The sequence below is a fragment of the Microtus pennsylvanicus genome, chromosome 6 (assembly GCF_037038515.1).
Source record: "Microtus pennsylvanicus isolate mMicPen1 chromosome 6, mMicPen1.hap1, whole genome shotgun sequence".
NCBI classification, from domain to species: domain Eukaryota; kingdom Metazoa; phylum Chordata; class Mammalia; order Rodentia; family Cricetidae; genus Microtus; species Microtus pennsylvanicus.
In genome coordinates this window covers 17004618-17019945 of record NC_134584.1, presented here as the reverse complement: position 1 = coordinate 17019945, position 15328 = coordinate 17004618, and positions in this window count along the sequence as shown.

Below are 15328 nucleotides of genomic sequence, written 5' to 3'. Positions count from 1 at the left end.
CATCACATTGTGAATACTGACCTGAGTGACATTTTTGTAGGGTACAATTGTGTATTTTATGGGAAATAGGTATTTTTCATATACTTTATCCTGATGATTGTTTCCACCCTTTTTAGCATCCCATATCATCCCTATCTCCTATCCCATTCAGAGTCTTCCTCTTTTCTTTCTGTCTCTCATTGACAAACAAACAGGCTTGTAGGGAATAAAAATAAAATAAAATAATTGCATTAAAATAAGTAGAGCAAACACATAACAATTCTGAAAAGAAGGAAAAAAATACACGGGTAAAGCTATAAGAAAGAGATGTAGACAGAGACTCATTTGCACACTCAACTATCCAACAAAAACATAAAATGAAAGCCAAATTATTTATGCAAAGTATATTTTTGGTAAAAAGAGAGAAAAATATAAAAATATTAAAATTAAATAAGGAAATGAACAAAAATCCCTGAGAGGCATTATGAAAGGAGGAACCTCCAAAGACATTGTGAAGCTCTTTTTCTGTTGTCCATTCACCATGGTGAGTGCAGCCTATCCTTAAGAGTAGTTTGTTTCCTCAGTGAGACTCCCTTGGAAAAGTATAAACTTTCATTTGCCAGCTGTTGTCAATTAAGATAACTTCTGGGTGAGGGATGGGAACCTGTTCCACTTTTAGCATTATGACTCCTTATGAACACTTGTGCAGGCCCTGTGCAAGCTGACTCAGTCTCTAGGAGCTCATAAGTGCATTGATCTCGTTGATTTAGAGGGTCTTGTTGTGCTCAATTTATCTGGATCTTAGACTCTTTCTTACTCCTCTTTCTCATGCTTCTGAGTCCTGAGGACAGGGTTTTGATGGAGACATCCCATTTAGGACTGAGAGTTCCAAGGTCTCTCACTCTCTATATTGCCTGACTGTGGGGCTCTGTTCTTGTTCCCTTCTGCTGCAGGAGGAAGCGTCTGTGATGCTGAGTGAGTATTTAGTAGAACTGTAGTGTTGTGTTTTTACCCTAGGTCTCTGAGCTATATAATCGCAGGCAACTGGTAGTTTTAAAGACAAATTCATTTTGTTTTGCTATTTGCTTATACCTTTATACAAAATGTCAAAGCAACTTTATTATCCTGTGGATAACTCACTTTTCCCCATGTTTGTGTCCTAAAAAATAAAGCTTGCCTGCAGATCAGAGGGGAGAGCTAGTCGCTAGTTAACGATAGAAGTCAGGCAGTGGTGGTTCATGCCTTTAATACTAGCACCTGGGAGGTGAGACAGGAGGTGAAAAGGTTGGGTGTAGACAGGATCTCAACCCTTTTGAATTCAGGAAGGAGACAGGTAAGAAGCAACTTACCTCAACTTGTGGACTTCAGGTTGTATCAGATATTGATTTATTATCTCCAAATGTCCTGTGCCAACATTATCCCAACATGTTTTTCAGGCAAGACATATTGTAGGTCTATGATTTGAGACCTAGGTTGATGGCATAGTCACACTGCTGTGAGCTTTGCTTGGTTATATAAGATGGTCAGTTTGGGCTTTGCCTTTCCTTCTGCTAGTAGACTTTACTAGGGTTACTTTTATAGATTCTACAGGGTTTCTACAAGACCTGCTATATATCACCTAGCACAAAATTCATATCGATGTAGATTAAAGACCTCAACGTAAAACCAAATACACTGAAACTAATAGAAGAGAAATTGGGGATAGCGCCTGAACGAGACAACTTCGTGAATAGAACACCAATAACACAGGCACTAGAAGAACAATAAGTAAATGAGACCTCATAAAAATAAAAACTTCTCTACGGTACAGTACACCATCATGAGAAATTTTTTTTAACAACTACACATTTAACAGGGGGCTAATAACCAAAAATATATAAAGAAGTCAAGAAACTAGACATCAACAAACCAAATAATCCAATTCAAAACTGGAGTACAGATATGAACAGAGAATTCTCAACAAAGGAATTTCAAATGGCTGAGAAACAGTTAAAAATGTTCACCATTCTTAGCCATTGGGGAAATACAAATCAAAACCACTATGACATTACACCTTATATCTGTCAGAATGGCTAAGTAAAAAACATGAGTGGCTGCTCATGCTGGTGATAATGTGGAGCGAGGGGAACATTCTTCCATTGATGCTGGGAATGCAAATGTGTACAGCCACTGTGCAAATCAATCCAGGGGTTCCTCATTAAATTGTTTGTTGATCTATCTTAAGATTCAGCCATATACCACCCTTGGGCATATACCCAAAGGATACTCCATCATACCATAGGACACTTGCTCAACTATAATCATAGCAGCTTTATTTCTTAATAGTCAGAAACTGAAAACAACTTAGATGTTCCTAAACCAAAGAATGAATAAAGAATATGTGGAACACAATGGGGAATCACTCAGCTGTTAAGAACAAGGACAGCATGAAATCTGCAGGAAAATTGATAGAACTAGAGAAAACATCATCATGAATAAGATAGCCAAGACCTAGAAAGACAGCATGGCATATACTCACTTATAAGTGAATATTAGCTGTTAAGTGAATGATAATCATGCTACAATTAATAGATCAAAAAAGTCTAAGTAACAAGGAGAGCTCAAAGGGAGATAAATAAATCTCTCTGGGAAGAGAAAATAGAATAGGTATCATGGATGGTGGCAAGGTGAGGGGACTGAAAAAGGAGGGTTCAGGCCAGGGAGACAGATGAAGAGAAAGAGTACTAAGAGAGAAAAATAGCATTAGCATTATGTCTGTGCATTTTTTCATGTGTCTATACTCTGTCTTTTTATTTTTAAAGATTTATTTTATTTTTATTTGTGTGTGTGTGTGCGTGTGCATGTGTGTGTGTGTGTGTGTGTGTGTGTGTGTGTGTACTTATGCCTATGAGACTAGAAGAACACTTTTTGTCCCTTGGACCACGAGTTTCAGGTAGTTATGAACTGTGGAAAGTGAATTCTAGAAAAAGGACCCAGATATCTGGAAGATCAGTAAGTGCTCTTAACTGCTGGGTCATCTCTCTATTACCTCCTTCTTTCTCTTGATCAAAGTTTAGACAGTAAAAGCTTTGAGTATTATCAAGTCATCTGAAGTAACAGAACAACTACATGTTTAAGGCTAGGTTTGTAATTTACAACTCCAAAATAGTCTCAGGAACTGTGGCTAAAGTGCCTTTCCCACATTAGTGTCTCTAGTTGAACATCCACTATCATCTTGTGGTTATTTATAAGCTGCTAGCTGCTGTTTTTCCTCTCCGTTTTATTTTCTCCATGCTACTTACTTTCTATCAGAAGGCTATTTTAAAAATTGTGCCTTAAAATTTCAGTCAGCCCTGACATTTCTTCTCTAATTTTTAGATTTTGCCCTAATGGTGGTGATGTCTCTTTCAATATGGTACTGAAAATATTCATTCATGTCATTTAGCAATTTGAAAGTAAGTGGTACAGCAGAAACTGCAACCCATTTCATTCAGAAAAATGCCTGATTGGGAATCTTTTTTCTTGTTCCTTTCTTTTGTTTTTTTTTTCTTTTTCCCTTCTTTCTTCTTTCCTTCCTTCTTTTCTTCTCACACCCCTCTTCCTCCTGCCCATCTTTCTTACTTTTTTGCAATCACTCCAGTCTTGAACTATTACTAAGTATTATGAATGTGGGTGCATAAGAACCCTCATAATTCTGTGATTGTGTCTTTCATTGCTTTACTGCTGCTCTATTTCTTTCCTTTCCTTCCCTTCATGAGATGTTTCTGTTGAACTTAATGAAGAATAGGAAATTATACAGCAAAAGAAAATATTTTAATTTATTTTAGGAATTATCCTAAGGCTTTGTGAACCCTGCCTTTTAAAATGATATCTGTAGACTTTTGTCATAGGTATTATATGCTATACTAGGAAAAATGAAGTAACGTTGTATTAGTTATAAGACAAAGTAGGTAATGATAAAATTAGTTTCATAATAAAATCCATCTGCAAAGTTAAGTTTTATTGGGTTCTGCAATGAAAAGAACTTCCCACGGATCCAGGGCATTTCATTACATATGTCATTTTATGTCAGCAATGATTTAGTTGTTATAATCAATGCAACTGACAGAAACATTCTCTAAGGCTTCTGAGAACAATATGCAATATGAGTGATACATGGAATTGGATTAAAAGAAGAGTTTTCTAATTTTGGCACATGAGTTTTTATATAGTATGTTTGCACAAAGAATAAAACCAACCAGGAGCTAAACTACATTTGAAAATGGATATTAGGAACTTGGTAGATTATTAGTAACTCTGCCTTGCACAGAGTAGTTCCCTCCTTGAATCTTACTGAGGAGATGCCATGACCAAGACAACTTGTGAAATGAAATACCTGATTGGGCACTTGCTTAAAGTCTCAGAGGATAAGCCTTTGACCATCATGGTAGGGAGCATGACAGAAGGCAGGAGGCCGGGAATTGGAGCAGTAGCTGTAAACTCATCTCCAGTCCTCATACTGGCAGCAAGACTTGAAGACTCTAAGCTGTCTCTCCAGGGTCCCTGCTCCCATACATCTCATGCCACCTTAACTGAAGGGAACCTCTGTGGAGCATGTATAGGGCATTTATTTTAATCTCTGCAGTGCAGAGTATTTAGGTAAACCAGACTCTCATAAAGCTGACATTCTGCTTGTGTGGGAGTATTGTCTGACAGACTTATGGATAAATGACATATTTAAAAATTTCACTATATTAAAGGTGTTTGTCTAAAGCATTTTGAGGTTACTTTATTCGCTACAGAAAATGACATATTGTAGAAATTCACAGCTGATCCTCTTTCTTTAACTTGTCAATTTTATTTTTAGAAACAGTTTGAAAAGTAGTCCTATAATCAATCTGTTTTTGCATGTCTTACATATTCTGTTTCCTTGGACTGAGACCTTCTTGGAGGGTATCATATTAATGTTCATAAATTAGAAATACAACTATTAATATTTTATTTCTCATTAAAATGATTTTTACTGCCAAATCAAGTTGAATACAGCTCTCAATTAACATTGATATCAAGATGCTGAAAAAGCTTTTGACAAAATTCAATATCCCTTTATGATAAAAGTCTTGGAGAGATTAGGGATACAAGAGTCATACCTAAATATAATAAAAGCTATTTACAGCAAACCGACAGCTAACATCAAACTAAACGGAGAGAAACTCAAAGCCATCCCACTAAAATCAGGAACACGACAAGGCTGTCCACTTTCGCCATACCTCTTCAATATAGTGCTGGAAGTTTTAGCAATAGCATTAAGACAACATAAGGGGATCAAGGGGATTCGAATTGGGAAGGAAGAGGTTAAACTTTCATTATTAGCAGATGATATGATAGTGTACATAAGCGACCCCAAAAACTCCACCAAAGAACTCCTAAAGCTGATAAACACCTTTAGTATTGTGGCAGGATACAAGATCAACTCCAAAAAATCCGTCGCCCTCCTATACACAAAGGAAATGGAAACAGAGAGGGAAATCAGAGAAGCTTCACCTTTCACGATAGCCACAAATAGCATAAAATATCTTGGGGTAACTCTAACCAAGGAAGTGAAAGATCTATTTGACAAGAACTTTAAGGAATTGAAGAAAGAAATTGAAGAGGATACCAGAAAGTGGAAGGATCTCCCTTGCTCTTGGATTGGGAGGATCAACATAGTAAAAATGGCAATTCTACCAAAGGCAATTTATAGATTCAATGCAATCCCCATCAAGGTCCCATCAAAATTCTTCACAGATCTTGAGAAGACAATAATCAACTTTATATGGAAAAATAAAAAAAAAAACAGGATAGCCAAAGCAGTCTTATATAATAAAGGAACTTCTGGAAGCATTACCATCCCTGACTTCAAACTCTACTACAGAGCTACAGTATTGAAAACAGCTTGGTATTGGTATAAAAACAGAGAAGTCGACCAATGGAATCGTATAGAAGACCCAGACTTTAACCCACAAACCTATGAACACCTCATTTTCGATAAAGGAGCTAAAAGTATATAATGGAAGAAAGAAAGCATCTTCAACAAATGTTGCTGGCACAAGTGGATGTCAACCTGTAGAAGAATGAAAATTGACCCATATCTATCACCATGCACAAAACTCTAGTCCAAATGGATCAAAGACCTCAATATCAGTCCGAACACACTGAACCTGATAGAAGAGATATTGGGAGGTACCCTACAACAGATGGTCACAGACGATCGCTTCCTAGGTATAACCCCAGCAGCACAGACATTAAGGGCAACATTGAATAAATGGGACCTACTAAAACCGAGAAGCTTCCATAAAGCAAAGGACACTGTCACTAAGACAAAAAGGCAACCTACTGACTGGGAGAAGATCTTCACCAACCCCGCAACAGACAAAGGTCTGATCTCCAAAATATATAAAGAACTCAAGAAACTAGACTTTAAAATGTTAATTAACACAATTAAAAAATGGGGCACTGATCTGAACAGAGAATTCTCAACAGAAGAAGTTCAAATGGCCAAAAGACACTTAAGGTCATGCTCAACCTCCTTAGCGATCAGGGAAATGCAAATCAAAACTACTTTGAGATATCATCTTACACCTGTCAGATTGGCTAAAATCAAAAACACCAATGACAGCCTCTGCTGGAGAGGTTGTGGAGGAAGGGGTACCCTCAACCATTGCTGGTGGGAATGCACACTTGTGCAACCACTTTGGAAAGCAGTGTTTCGGTTTCTCAGGAAATTCGGGATCAACCTACCCCTGGACCCAGCAATACCACTCTTGGGAATATACCCAAGAAATGCCCGATCTTATGACAAGGGCATTTGTTCAACTATGTTCATAGCAGCATTATTTGTAATAGCCAGAACCTGGAAACAACCTAGATGTCCTTCAATGGAAGAATGGATGAAGAAAGTGTGGAATATATACACATTAGAGTACTACTCAGCGGTAAAAAACAATGACTTCTCAAATTTTGCATGCAAATGGATGGAAATAGAAAATAGTATCCTGAGTGAGGTAACCCAGACCCAAAAAGATGAACAAGGGATATACTCACTCATAATTGGGTTCTAGCCATAAATAAAGGTCAGTGAGTCTATAATTTGTTATCCTAAAGAAGCTAGATAAGAAGGTGAACCCATATAGCTATCCTCCTGGGTATGGGAAGTAGAAAAGATTGCCAGGGAAAAATCGGGATCTTAAGGGTGGGGTGGGAGGGGGGTAAGGGGAGATGGGGAGAGAAAAGTGAGAAGGGTAGGATGGGGAGAACTTGGGGCAACGGGATGATTGGGATAAAGGGAGGTTGGATAGGGGAGCAGGGAAGCACATATCTTAATTAAGGGAGCCATCTTAGGGTTGGGAAGAGACTTGGACCTAGAGGGGCTTCCAGGTGCCCAAGGCGATGTCCCCAGTTAGTTCCTGGGGCAGCTGAGGATAGGGAACCTGAAATGATCCTATCCTATAGCCATACTGATGAATATTTTGCATATCACCATAGAACCTTCATCTGGTGATGGATGGAGATAGAGACAGAGACCCACACTGGAGCATTGGACTGAGCTCCCAAAGTCCCAATGAGGGAGAAGGAGGGAGAACATGAGCAAAGAAGTCAGGACCACGAGGGGTGCACCCACCCACGGAGACAGTGGAGCTGATCTATTGGAGCTCACCAAGGCCAGCTGGACTGTGACTGAAAAAGCATGGGATAAAACCGGACTCTCTGAATATGGTGGACAATGAGGGCTGCTGAGAAGCCAAGGACAATGGCACAAGGTTTTGATCCTACTTCATGTTCTGGCTTTGTGGGGGCCTAGCCAGTTTGGAAGTTCTCCTTCCTAGACCAGGATGGAGGGGGGAGGACTTTGGACTTTCCACAGGGCAGGGAACACTGACTACTCTTCAGACTGGAGAGGGAGGGGGAGAGGAGTAGGGGGAGGAGGAGAGGAGTGGGGGGAGGGGGAGAGGAGTGGGAGGCTGGGAGGAGGTGCAAATTTTTTTTTCTCAATAAAAAAATATAAATAAAAAACATTGATATCAAGAACATCTCTTGCTTTCGGTTTCCTTTGTATATAAAATTTTAAATACGTGTCTTTGCCTCACTTTTGTTTTTCAAATAAAATTTTTCCTGACTGGTTTGTTTGGGTTTTTTCTCTTCTTAAATGTTGATGTGAACAGAGGCTGGGTTAATCCTCTCTATTATGGATTTGCTGTATTCTTCCTGCCTTCGGAAATTATATCACTGTTCATACAGTAATATACTGTTCACACAGCCATTTCAATGTGGGTAGAAAAATATTTTTTCAGGATAAAAAAAAGGAAAGGCTCCTGCTCATAACAGGCTATTGTTAACCCTTATATGCCAATATATTTCTTCAGAAACTTAGTTTAATTCTGCAGAGCCAACATTTCTTACAGAAAGTCCTAGAAAAAAACCCTAAACAGCTACAGTATTAGCATTTTGACTTTGTTATTGAAGCTCACTTTTAAAGTAGAAATAATGATTTATTCTGAAAACAAATTTTTCTCATTTATTACCGATATTGTGTATAAATCTAACACATACACGCATGCATCAGTTTGTTTTCATGTAATTCATTTTACCATTCATAAGATGCCAATGATTTCAAAATATGAAATTTTATGTATTACTAAGATAAACCAAAAGTTTATAAAGTACACAATAAAAAGTAATTAATTCAAGATAAAATTAAATTATTAACCGTAAGATGATAAGAAATCAAAGAAGTAACATTGAGTTGTTTAGGATAACAACCTAAAGGACTAAAAGTGTCTCCATCAGTTCAGATACTAAGGGTGGGGCTTTAGGGAGGAATGCTCATATGAGTGAGAACAAAATTAGGCTGAGTAATCTGGGAGAATTTTGTTCAGGTAGGATTATATAAAAGTGAAATGAAGAGCAGGAAGAGCAAAGATTGATACAAGCAGGAAGTAGTAGAGAAGTCAATGTAGTAAGAAGCTTTGGCTCCTTCTTTGATAAGTGAGGCTACAGCAGAGCAATATATAGACATAATTTTTTTAAGAGGAAACCAGAACAATATAAGATTTTCTTTATTCGGGGTGAGCACAAATTTAAAACATCTCCTCACGAGAAAATTTATATAGCTTGTGGACAATTCCATGTAACTCCAAACTTCAGTATGATCTTTTATGATCAGAAAGGAGTTTTCTGTTCTATTGTTACCTGAAACATTTATTGGGATAACCGGACAACATATAAAATGTTTTAATTTTTCAAGGCACTGTCTTCAATAGAACCTGTTCTGTAAGAAGGACAGAAGTGGAAACAGTCTACATTACTGAAGCAATGGATCTGAAGAAGGGAATTTTTACTATTTGTGTCCTGTGATTTCCCTTACTTATGAGAACTGTCAACTCAAAAATGTCAGTAGACTATACTTAAGAAAGGTGATTAATAATATCTCTAGCACTCAGGGAGAACATACAGTTAAATAAAGGAAACTGGAAACTATGTTTTAAACATAGAGATAAACTGCCTAAAGATATCCCTAGTCAAACAGAAATGTGCGAATCAACCAACAGTGAGCCTAGGGGGTAAGGGGAGATGGGGAGAAAAAAGGGAGAAGGGGAGGATCGGGGGGACTTGGGGAAATCAGGGTGATTGGGATAAAGGAAGGTTGGATAGGGGAGCACGGAAGCACAATTCTTAGTTAAGGGAGCCACCTTAGGGTTGGCAAGAGACTTGAACCTAGAGTGGCTCCCAGGAGCCCAAGCCGAGGTCCCCAGTAAGTTCCTTGGGCAGATGAGGATAGGGAACCTGAAATGACCCTATACTGTAGCAATACTGACGAATATCTTGCATATCATCATAGAACCTTCATCTGGTGATGGATGGAGATAGAGACAGAGACCCACACTGGAGCACTGGACTGAGCTCCCAAGGTCCCAATGAGAAGCAGAAGGAGGGAGAACATGAGCAAAGAAGTCAGGACCATGAGGGGTGCACCCACCCACTGAGACAGTGGAGCTGATCTATTGGGAGTTCACCAAGGCCAGCTGGATTGTGACTGAAAAAGCATGGGATAAAACTGGACTCTCTGAACATGGCAAACAATGAGGGCTGATGAGAAGCCAAGGACAATGGCAAGGGATTTTGATCCTACGTAATGTGCTGGCTTTGTGGGAGCCTAGCCAGTTTGGATGTTCACCTTCCTAGATATGGACGGAGGGGGGAGGACCTAGGACTTACCACAGGGCAGGGAACCCTGACTGCTCTTTGGACTGGAGAGGGAGGGGGAAAGGAGTGGGTGGAGGGGGAGAAGGGTGGCAGGAGGGGGAGAAGGATGGGAGGAGGGGGAGGGAAATGGGAGGCTGGGAGGAGGCGGAAACTTGTTTTTTTTTCTCCTTTTCTCAATAAAAAAATTATGCTAAAGAGGTCAGGATAATATTAATTAAATAAAGGTTTGAACTGATGAAAAATAAATCATACAAAATGGAAACCTTCTAGATGAGAACTACAAAGGCTGATTCAATGACTCAAACATTCAATCAAACAAGCAGAATAAAAAATGAAAAGATCAATGAAAGCTTTTAAGATCATTCAATGTTGTTTAGTATGCCAGTGTGCTCAATATGGAAAAGAAAATGTCAAAACCTGGTTTATAAAACAGTGCAAGGTTTCCTAAATTTGGATTTTCTAATCCCAAGATCCCAACAATTATTACATAATAAAAATACTACGAACAAACTATCACACATTGCAATATAATTGTTAAATACAAATAGGGATAAATCATTTTTTTAATTATCTACATAATAGTAGACAATTTGGAAAGGAAAATAGCTCCCTGTGTACAGGATAAGCTCTTTAAAGATATAGGGAGATAATTTCTCATAGAAAGTTATGAATCTGCCCTGAGTGGAATCTTAAACAAAAAAATGTTAAAAGGAAAAATTATAACAAATCAATAAAATGAAAACAAATAATTCCCTTGCAAAACCAGACGAATAAAACAGCAAGGGTCTTCTGTGGAACACAGATAATATTCAGCAAATCTGTCACTAGATCTAGATTTAAAGAAATGCTAAAGGAAAATATTTATTTAGAAACAAATTAAGAATATGAAGCATTACAAAAAGCAGAAGAAAGATAAAAAATTACAAAAATGATAAATTATCCATTATGCTTCAAACTAAAAATAAATGAAACACAAAGGATTGCAGGAAAAAGAAAAGACAGAATAATTATAAGAAAAAAATCAATTATGAAAACGACAAGAAGGTATTTAAATTCAAACAACTTAAACTGTCCAATCCAAAATAGTGTTTAGATGTCTGAAGTACTTGTGCCCTTCGTTACTTTCAACCTTTTGTCTCTTTTAAATTGTGGAGGCGATCTGTGAATTCTGCCCTGTGGCTTCCTTAGTCTCAGCAAGAACAAGTCCTTTTCTTTTATCTTATACCGCTTTGTCTCCAGCTAGAGAAATTATCCTCCTTATAAAGTTCCATACTGAGACTGAGTCCACACGGATAATCCTGCAATATGCTGCTACCTTTTAAGTTACCTCATATCAAATATTTGCAAAGGATGTATATATGTTTGCATGTTTCCTGAAGTGAAAAGTTCACAAATTTCTCAAATATTTAATAAATATTTAAGAGTGTGATTTTGGTATTCACCATGTTATATGCCATATGTACAGATAAAAACTTGTGTGTGATACAAAACTGAAAATCCAGAAGATACAGAGGAATATTGGTATACACATAATTGAACAAAATTAATCTTAACTTTAGTTTTTTTTCTTCTTCTTAGAGTTTTAAGTTGGTTATGTCTTATCAACTATCTTTGGAAATAAATTATAAATTACAGTATTTTGTTCTCTGTATTTACTATCTAATAAAGAAGACTGTAACTCTATAGAGAACATTATTAATTAGACTTGCCTTTCCCTGAAGAAAACCCCTCCTTGTCACCATCCTATCTCATACATCTTCACGTGTCACACTCTTTAGAGACGATGCTTTGTGGGGACACAGCATTGATTAGTATGTTGAAAGAACCTTTGTACTTGTGTGATGAGTTCTTACAAAGTACGGAGGCAGCTAAGAACAGTGCTAAAATCTCACAATAAACACATTCATTCTTATTAAGGAACTATTTAAAAGTTTCTACTATAATGTACTTAACTTTTTTACACCATTAAAAAACACAGAGGAATTTAAATAAGCAACTGCTTTTGTGGGATCCATAAGTTAGATGTTGTGCTCTGACCGCTTAAGTGTATAGAAGTTTTCTGATACCTGAATGAGTAAGCACAACAAATTCCCGAGGCTGGTATTTTTGGTGAAAACAGCAATGTTCTTGACCATCCTTTCTGACATTGCCATTAACATCTTTCCTATTTGGTCACTCTTGTAAAATCTCCTTTTTCATAAAAGGAAGAATAGAGGTAAAACATTGCTATTTAAAAATTAATTTTCTAATATATCAGCTCATGAGGAAAATTCATTTTATAAACACTAAATGTTAAATGTGTAATTAAAGAAAAATGTGATAGTTTCCCTCAGCTAGTGCTTAAGTTATTAATTACTTACTGCTAGGAGTTACAGGTAAAATTTTTATGATGTAGAGTGTGGATTGTTTTTAGAGATTTGCATATCAATCCATTCAATATTTATGTAATACTTTAACCCAGATTTCCACATGTTTCTTGAGGTGATTTTGTTGTAAGCCAAAACATATTATTGTAAAAGGAATAGCAGATGATTTATACCATACCATAAGGCAATACATACTAAAAATGGCCAAAGTCAAGAGATGACATTGGCAAAAGGATATACAACAACAACAACAACAATAATAATAATAATAATAATGTATCAGGACTACTAACTCACATGTAGATCTATAATACTGTGACCATAATTCATAAAATAGCTGACCCTATAAAACACTAATAGTTTTATCAATGGATGCATAATTGTTGGGGCTGGAGGTAGTTTTGCATAGAGCACCCTGCCTACCATAAGACAAGCTGTTTGCCCCTTGGGAGCTGCCTATTCAGATTTTCTTGTGTTTTTTATTTCTGTTTTGTTTTGCCAGGGATTCTTGTTGATCTGTTGCTTGCCAAGTAATAAATAATGCTTCCTGATTGTCCATTGAGCTTTAGTAACCCCCTATCCCTGTCTCTCCATAGCAAGGAATAAACACCTTGGATATGGTACTTTCAGCAATAATGTTCCTCAAACTCTTATTTATTTATTTATTTATTTATTTATTCATTCATTCATTCATTCATTCATTCCATTCATTCATTTATTTATTATTTATTTGTGCTTGAATTCCTGGTCTGCACTTGTGGAACTGTTGAAGAAGGCAATAGGTACTTTAGAAGCATGCTCTTGCTTGCAGAAATACATCATTGTGGTAGACTTTGTGATTTTTACAGACTTCCCTGCTGCTTGTTCTATTTCTGTTTCTTGTGTGTTATCATCCAGCTATTGGCCCCATATCTTCTCTGAATATGTCTTCCCACCATGATATAGGCTATAATTTAGGTACCATAATCCAAAATAAACCCTTTCTTCTCTCAGCCATATTTTTGAGTTGTTTTATTACATCTGCAAAACAGTAACTGATCACTGAATCATATTTTATCATGTGTACTGGCAATCAAACGTTGATATTTATACCAGCAAGGAAAACACTTTACTGTTTGGGCTTTACCCTCAAGGCTGAAAAAGATTCCTTGAACAATAAATCAAAGAAATAAAATTGATGAATGATTCAAAAAATATTAATCTCTATTCATTAAATTGTACTACTAAAGAGAGACTTTTAAAGGCAAAGTCAAAGAACATATTGTTGAGCCTATGACATAATTGTTACACACAGGGCTTTGGGTGATCAAAGATAAATGCATCAACAGAAAGTGGGTGTTCACTCATGGCATATTGCTGAATATAACTTTTTATTTATATTGGGACTACATGCAGCATATCTTCAATTCAGTCAAAAAATTAGAACCTCAATAATGTCCTCAGGCAACATAAATTGTAATTAAACAAGGGAAGGACAACTACAATATAAAATAGCTATGTGAGCATATATACATACATATATATATAATACATATAGTACATATACATATATAGATATATAGCACTTTGTATAATAATACAATGATATATGTATATATATATATATATATATATATATATATATATTAAGAACAAATACATATTCCTAAAATTTCTAGCTATATTAACTTCCCAAATAGAAAAACATAGTTAATAAAAGAGATGTGACTCTTTTATAGTTGCAACACTCTGTATGTTAGGGTTATGTAGCTAGTTCCTATAAATTAAAAGATTCCCCCCAAGTGGAGGCTTACAAAATTGGGAAAGGAAATGAAATGTCCCAAGATCAGAGAACTTAAGACTTTCAAAAGAGTCATGAATGTAAGGAGGTTGCAACACTCCGGAGGCTCTTTCCAAGTTTATGTAGTAAGTAAGTAGTTGTGGAGGGAGACCAGACTGTGCATATGGAACATCTAGAGATGAGGCTGCCGTGAATGAGCACCCACTTTCTGTTGATGCATTTATCTTTGATCACCCAAAGCCCTGTGTGTAACAATTATGTCATAGGGTCAACAAACTGAAGTGGAATCATCTTGTGATCTGTGGTGAGTAAATGTTAGTTTACATCTTCCAATAAAAATCTTCACAAGGATTATATATAGAATTACATCTTGTATAGTAGAGCATTAGGCAACTTCTTATATGCAGTTTCTAATTTAAGGATAAAACATGCTGGGTTATCAGTAATTAAGTATCTGACAAGCAATGATGTTTCTCTTTGGGCATCACATATAACACTGTATGCCATGGATCCAAATATAGTATTAAATAAAACCATACACCTGAAAAACCTTTATTTCCAAATAATAGTCTTAACTCAAATTGACACAGGCTATACAAGATATGATTTTTCTCATACGGAAAATGGCAAGAAGTAAACATATCTGGAAATTAGTATCTAAAATGTAGGAACATTAAGAAAGAATGTGCATAAGTGTTCATGGTTAATCCGCAAATGGAAAGAATTTGCAGACTGGCTTGGTTCCTGCACCCTTTCTGGTGGCAGAGTAACAGATACAATAATGAAGAACTACAACGTGAGTGGAGAAAAAGTACATTTTTCTAGTTTCCTATATTTTAGTGTATTAACTGTCGTTCTGCAGAGAAATAAGGCCCACATCACAAATATTTGTAGGTAATTAGAAATAACTTGCAATAAATTTCGATAGTGATATACCTGCTGTTTTCTATCACTTCTTCCTATTCTTAAAAATACATCTTTAAAGCCGGACGGTAGTGGTGCA